We start from the raw sequence: 7,947 nt of genomic DNA, 5'->3' as shown, positions 1-7,947 counted from the left end.
AGGGGAAGCGGACGGAGAAAACAGCTGAGCCTCCGGCATGCAGAACGGCGACGCCGAGGCTGGAGCATGGGCATCTGAAGAGACGCGGAGAATTCCCACCTGAAGCGGCCGCGGCTTGGGTGCAGCCGAAGCAGCAGGTGGGGGCTTTCGGCAGCTCCGGGGACCACCGAGAGCCAGCCGAGTTCCTTGGAAAATCCGCCCGTAGTCAGGAGTGCGCCACGGCCTCAAGCGGAGCTCCTCCTCCAGCTCAGCAAAGGCAGCATCCTGACGCTCACGCAGCTGAGAGCGGTTTGCTGGGTCCATGTACTGGTCGCGATCTTCTGTCATGTTTCGCTGTGTGCAGGCAGGAATTGGACCAACAAAATTAAACCAAAACGTAATAAACTCAAAATACTGGGTCCAACGGACCCAGAACCGTGACAGCTATAAGTGACAGATGGGTGCCCTTTTCTCTGGTTCAACATTCAGCTGTATTCAAGTTGTGGTTAAAGAACTGGCCATTCCATTTCTCTGCTAAATATTTATTTCTTTTTTCAGGCTACTCAAAATTAGAGTTCCAGTTTTTATCATAGTGAATTACAGGTTAACCTTACTAAATAAGGTCCCCAGCACCAGCACAGAGCTTCAAGCGGTAGTTCACATACAGACCGGTCCAATTCTAGTCTTTATGCTAAGCTGTGTCAAAGTGTCAAACTCCTGAAAACAACCTGTGAAAATCACGTCGTATGAAATAGTCACAGTCAGTCTGAAATCCATATAGTGAATTCACTTGGTGACACCAGTGACACTAGCGCCGAGGTTCCTCTGACTGTGTGTTTTTCAATTTACAGCATTTCCAATAAATGTTGCTTTGTCATGGAACCTTGGGTCTGATATATATGAATGAGTATCCCTATGCTGTGTGCACTGGGTCACGGGGTCACATGATTAACTCGAGGATAATGAATTCATGTGAACTCCTGTGACACCCCTGCAGCAGCACCTTGGACAAAGGTGAAAAGATTTGCCTATAATTTGAAAGCCATAAAGAACAGCAGTGTGTACTTAACCAGCGTTTTATGCATTACATCCTACATATCATGCCATGACCCCAGTCCATTACAATGGCAATGTCAAAGGCTTAAAAATGCTCTATTGTGTGTCAGTACTTCTAATGGAAACCGCAGCAGGGAATAGAGGCAAGCCTCTCTCCGGGCATCGCCATTTGTTGAGCGATGAATAGAGGAGAGGGAGGGTCAATGACTTAAAGCACAAGGTGGACTTTTAAGAGCTGCAGTGACGTGAGAGAGCCTTTTTTCACCAGACAAAGCACTCCAACAGTGTTTCATCTAAATCAAAGTTATAAATAATACAAGTCTCAAATGAACGTCAGAATTGCCTCGAAGGTCTTGTGCTAGAAAAAAAAACCCCGCATTAAGTAAGAGGAAAAATGGACTCTTTTATCCTTCAATATAAATTTCCCCCCCATGTTCCCAGAAAAAATGCTGTAAGGCTGACATCACCAAAGCAAAGGAAACACCGGCTCCAATTAGCGGGGAGGTGATAACACAGCCACATGCTACACACTCAAAAATTAAAGCATCTTATTATATCTTTAGGGGTACAATGGCTTGTCAGTGGGGTGGTACTTTCTGAAATAAGGCCATACTGACTCATACCCTTGTGGTTTGTACGTTACAGAGACCAGTGTTGATCTTCTGGTGGCAGTTTTGCAGCTTAGTTTATCAGCAAATATAAATGTAAATGGACGCTCTATAAATATTGTTAAAGTAGCTACCTTTCACAGCTTGTGAACATACATATCTTTTTAGCCCTTGAAAAAGTACACAGTTAACTTGAGATCCAGTAAATAGCCATAGGAAGTACTTTCTTGTAGGGACAGAATTGGACTTTTATACTAACCCAATATTTGAAAAAGTATCGCCTGATGCCAGCCACTAATGTCTCGAGCCACTCACCATTTCTTATTTTTAGCCTGAAAAATGGTAAACAGCTTCGGTGAATTATCCTAATGTGTAAATATACATGCAAATATACTATAGAAGGCAAAAGCTGTTTTTCTAACAAGGCTTAAAATGAATATTTGATATGACCACCTCTCTGTAGCACAGCCTGAATGCTCCTAGTCATTTTTTTCTCCCGGCTTCCTCTTCAGGACATTGAAAGCTCCCCTTTTTGGGATGCTGGTGGACTTTTGTTCTGTTCTCTGCCAAGATGATTCCACGCTGCTTCATGAATGGCTCCAAGGAGGCCAATCAATGACTGACAATGTTCTACTTGTGTTTTTCTAGGTATGCTTTTACTACTTTGGCAGTGTGTTGTGGATTACTGCCACACTGAAAATGAAGATTTACCAATTAGATCTTGGATATAAGCATTTGACTGGTACGGTCATGGTGGATCAAAATCTGATGGTACTTTTCTGTTTTCATAATTCTATCAATTTGATAAGATCCCCAACACCACTGGCTGAAAACGCAGCCCCAATTCATGACCGTGTTTTACAGACGGCTGCAGACACTCACTGCTGTATCTCCCTCCTGACCTCCTCCATATGTATTGTTTATGCTTTAAACCACAAACTTCCAATTTTTATTCATTTGTCAGTCTATTTCTTGTCTATGTTTGCACATTTCCCTCCCCGTAAGAACGGTTTCTTCACATCCACCCTTCAACTGCAAGCACTTCTGATTTTTGAAGTGAACAATAGATGGATCAGCTAAAGGGCCAGATCTCTTCCTGTATCAGGTCTTTGCTGGATGTATTCCTACTGAATAGTATTTTTATCCTATATGAATAGTATCTGCAAGGACATGACTTGCAGATACATGATGTACATTTCAGAATGATACAAAAAGGCCTTTTTCAGGGAAAACAAAATGGGTTGACAATATAAAGCTGTCCTGCAGCAATGGAGGTTGATCAAGCCTTGAGAGCTGGTGCTACTAATTCCTACAGGTGCTCCAACTTTTCTGGATTACTTACAGCTCCCTCTGTCTGCATAAAAACACATAAAAGTTGGAACACAGTGTGGTACCATACCCTCATGAGCAACAGTTGAACAGTATTGTACTGCAGAATGTAGTGTATTGATATAAAATGAAAAAAACAGAAATTGGGAAACTGACAGGAAGAGGTCTGGCAGACCGAAAGCCACAACTGAATCAGAGGACAGGTTTCTGAGAGTTAGCAGCTTGCGTGATAGGCGGCTCACAGGACAACAGCTTCAAGCACAGCTTAATAGTGGTCGTAGTAGCAAGTCTCAGTTTCAGCTGTGAAGAGAAGACTTCGAGCCGCAGCTTTGACAGGATGAGTTGCAGAAAGAAGGCCATTGTTAAGATGTCAGAATAAGACTTGGCTTGCCTGGGCCATGAAACACTGTTATTGGACTACTGAAGACTGGAAGAAGGTGTTATGGACTGATGAATCAAATTTGAAATCTTCAGTTCATCACACAGGATCTTTGTAAGGCGTCGAGTAGCTGAAAGGATGGTTCCACAGTGTGATGGTCTGGGGTTGTTTTGCTGGATCCAGGGTCGGTGACTTGTACAGAGTGAGAGCCAGCATGAACCACAGCATTCTGCAGCGCCATGCAGTACCCTCTGGTATGCACCTAGTTGGTCAGGGGTTCATCCTACAGCAAGATAATGACCCAAAACACGAGTCCAAGCTATGACAGAACTACCTCAGTAAAAAAGAACAAGATGCTAAGCTTGAAAACATGGAGTGGCCAGCATAGGCTCCAGACTTCAACCACATCAAGCTGGTTTGGGATGAACTGGACAGAAGAATGAAAGCAAAGCAACCTACAAGTGCCACATTTATGGGAACTTCTGCAACAGATATGGGAAAAACTTTCTGAAGAATATTTGACTTCTATTGTAGAAAGAATGCCACGGGTGTGTTCAGCTGTTATATCTGCCAAAGGTGGCTACTTTGATGAGTCAAAAGTTTAGAATCTATATAGAATCTATAAATTGATTCCATGATTTATTTTTTTAACTCCAATTGCTTATTTGTAGTATACTTTCATTTCAATATATACCCGTAGTGTATATATATGTGCCAACTTACACCCTCTTTATTCCGGATAGGCTCCAGCTCCTCCTGCGACCCTGAAAAGGATAAGTGGCAGAGAATGGATGGATGGATATGGCTCGAGACTTTTGCACAATAATCAATATGTTCCTTGAAAGACAGGTGGCCTAATAATGAAGATTTCTACATGTTTGGGTGGGGTATTAAATGTGCGTCTCCAGTATGAATCCGGCACTAAATCCATTTATTCATTGTTATGTCTTTTATCAACAATGAAGTTTAAGAAACTCTACATACTATTTTTGAAGAGTTTCTATTGTTCCTAAAATAGACTTTCATGATTTAATTCTTCCAGCAGTTTGAAGTGGCATTAATAAAGCACCTTTTCAACTGTTCACATAACTCTGGTTCGATTCCAGCCTTTGATGGCTCTGCCAGTTTTTGGGCCATGATTCCCCCGAGCCATTCCGGTATTCCTTGATCTGTTTCCTCAAGAGACAGAAATATAAAGCGCCCTTCCTGGCCTGCTGCAGTCTCCATCATACATCAGAAGTAGAAATTAAACCAGTGGATGTCTGATTCATACAATCAGGTGATGAGAAATTCTGCGTCACAGTGGCAGTGAGGAGCTCTGCTCTGTAGAGCAGCATTTTACTTGGAGTGCTGTTGAAATTCCAGTGCCAGCACAGACCTGCTACTCTTTCAAAGTGCTCAGGCGTCTGGGACATTTGTGGGACTGATCTCAACATATCACACTTGTGCTGCAAATGAATTGCTCCCTTAGGTCTCCAAAACTGTCAGCAACTCACTTTGTATGAGAGCTTCATTCATCAACACATTTTTTTCCCTGAGAGCAGCAACTTTTGAAAAAAAAAAAAGGGGAGTCGAAATGAAGCAAAACTTTTTTTTTTGAATTCCTGATTCGTCCTTTTCGCTTTGTTGAATATGCACACAGGGCTGTGAAGTATTTGTGCAACTAAATTAGAGCCCGTCGGGCTGTGACATTTCTCAGATCAGGTAATTTAAGTGTTAGCACTTCTAGAAGCTAGTTTCATCTTGGGAAAAAAACAGAAACAAAAAGCAGTGTACATAAAGAAGAACAATCCCCATTTACAGATTTCAGTTACACTGATAAAATTAAAGATGTTCAATGCATTTCAGTTTCTTCCAAAATTGGCATGACTGAAAAAGCTTTACTCTGACTCCTGTGGAAGGGGCCCTTTGAAGAAAACAAGATATTCAGTGCAGTCTGAGATAAATGTCTGATTAAAAAGATATCGAGCACAGGAAACATATTAATCTATTTTATAAAAATGGGTAACCAAAAGTTTAATTTAAAATCTGTGAAGTCACCCTTGAATACATGTTTTGTTGCGGCTAACACAGTGGACATCACCAGAAAACTGCACAGTAAAGTTTTAAGCAGGGTATGAAACTATAATGTTAAAGCAGCTACAGCAACACCAGAATGAATTTCTCCAACACCTCCAGCTACTGTTCATTTTGAGGCTTTTGATTTTATAACTGGCACTGTAAAACTGACTGGCACAGTAATAGTAAAATGCTGGCTGCACGGTTGCCATTAAGGTACTGCTAACGTTATACGGACCGGACCAGTTTATGCCCGACAATATTTTCACTGACCGGCCTTTAAGGTGTCGCAGATAAATACAACAAAATAAAAACAGTACTGGTACCAAAAAAAAAAGATTTATTCATAACACACACGAAAAGACCCAGGGAAACTGAGTTAACGATAAAAAAAACGATAAAAAATAAAAATAAAAACTGATAAAAACCCTGAAAACCATACATTTCACACCCGAGCCTCAACTCTCGCGGCCCGGTACCAAATGACTGACGGACTGGTACCGGTCTGTGGCCGGTACCAGTCCGGGGAGCGCTGCTTTACAGTACATTGCAGGGTAGCTGGCATGGTTTCTACGGTGTACCTATTGTAGCATGTAATAAAAGACAGTTTATTTAAATTACTTTAAAGTATTTAAAGGTTATGAATTAGTTTCATAAAAGTGGGAAAAATGACAGTGTATTAAGTTTATTTTGTTGTTATGATCATCCTTTTCTCCTAAACTGAAGTAAATGGAAGGAGATTACATTTTCTTGTACTTTCTTGAATATATTTTAAAACATGGAAATAAACGTGATCCTCACCGTCTCAGCCCGTCTGCTTTCATCACCAAGGTTTCTCCACATCTTTAGAGCTTCACTAAACAGTCATCTGAGTATACACTTCTTCAGACAAGGAGCGTTTTGAACATTCAAGCATTTACATAGCATTTATTGTATGACACTTCAGCGCTGGCTACCTTGTGACCCTACTTGAGAAGCAGATGTGAGAGTAATGATGATTACACAGAAATGTCAACTGTCTGGGCCCAGCACTTGATGATACGTAATCCAAACTCTCAGGCAGCATGCCACTGTCTTTCTGGGGAGGCGATAATTTAGTGGAGAGGTGTGGGAAGCCTGGAGTGCATGAATTTCCTCTTGGCGGTTGTGGTGGCGCTGTGAGAGTGCCCGGTGCAGACTGACATATCTAGCACAGACAGATGCTGAATGTGGGCTCGCCTGGCACTGTTTTGGAAATGTAGGCTACGGGGGAACACGTGGCGGGGCAAAGGTAGCAGGGTACCCAGGAGAGGCAGGCAGATGGGCTTGTATTAGAACATCTCGGATAGCTCTGCATCTCACTGGATGCATCCCAACACAGCCAGGTCAGAGGAGTGAAGCACTGGCCTCTTTGGATCCAGGTGGCTCTCATGCTTGACCTCACTTCTCCATTTATCTGCAGCCATGTGACCATGCCTTGCTTTGTGCTGCAAGCAAGGCAACACCTTATTCTTCAAAAAGACAGCTGTTATGGCATTTCAGATATGTGTTTATTTAGATGGATTTTGGAAGAATGAAAACGCACTGAGGGATTTAGGAGTATAGTAGCACAAGTACTTGATGAAACACAAAGCTCTATAAGGTGTAATTGTAATCAGATTATTCTTCTGCATGTTTTTCTATAACACATTACTGTAGGCCACTCACTTATCTGCACGATGGGCGGATGGAAAGAAAGAAAATCAAATGTCCCCTTTTTTCCTCTTCAACTGCAGGTCACAACCAGCTCACTTAAAGTTGCAGCCATGGCACAGGAAACACATTTGAAGAGTGGAATTAAGAACATTATTATTTTTGTTGTATGAATGGATAAGGACAAGTCAGCAAATGGCAAACTCCACAAACTGCTGGTAACAGCTATCCACTGCTGCATCCACTCACAGCAAATACACTGAAACAGCAGTGTTATATTAAAACTGCTCAGGGTACGACGACAAAGGCTGAACTGTAGATGGACAGATGCTGACGTTGTTTTCATGGACAGCTGAGTTTCACTCAGACCATCTCAGATTGGTCAGATTATGGATGGCAGCGAGGAAATCCGTGGATATGTTTTCAAATACAGAGTTTTATAAAGTCTCTGATGCAACACGTTTAGCATGTAATCAGTAAGCATCAATCAGGTCAGTGGTATGAGAAGTGTGCTCCAGAGGAAGAGGTCAGTTTTATTTTAGAGTTTGTTTTCAGCAGCATGGACTTTATGCTAACCTCTTTTTTGTATCTAAAACAGTGATGAGCAGTTGGATTTGCAGCGTTGCAACATTTGTAGTTTTTCCACACCTGCCTGTTTCTACAGTAGAATCACTGTGAAGTGTACTTTGGCCTCTGTTTCACTGAGTTTGCTCTTTGTGTTCATACTTGAGCAAAACAAGTGTTCAGTGTTTTCAGTGTCAGTGTGTGGGGTTAAGGTTTCTGCAGTTTCTGCAGTGGATCTCAGGCCACTCATCAACACAAAAGTAATGTAACAGATTACTATCTACATCGAGTAATTAAGTAACC

This window comes from Oreochromis aureus, linkage group 5 (assembly GCF_013358895.1).
Source record: "Oreochromis aureus strain Israel breed Guangdong linkage group 5, ZZ_aureus, whole genome shotgun sequence".
Lineage (NCBI taxonomy): Eukaryota > Metazoa > Chordata > Actinopteri > Cichliformes > Cichlidae > Oreochromis > Oreochromis aureus.
The sequence above is the reverse complement of the archived record's forward strand: the minus strand, read 5'-3'. Positions refer to the sequence as shown.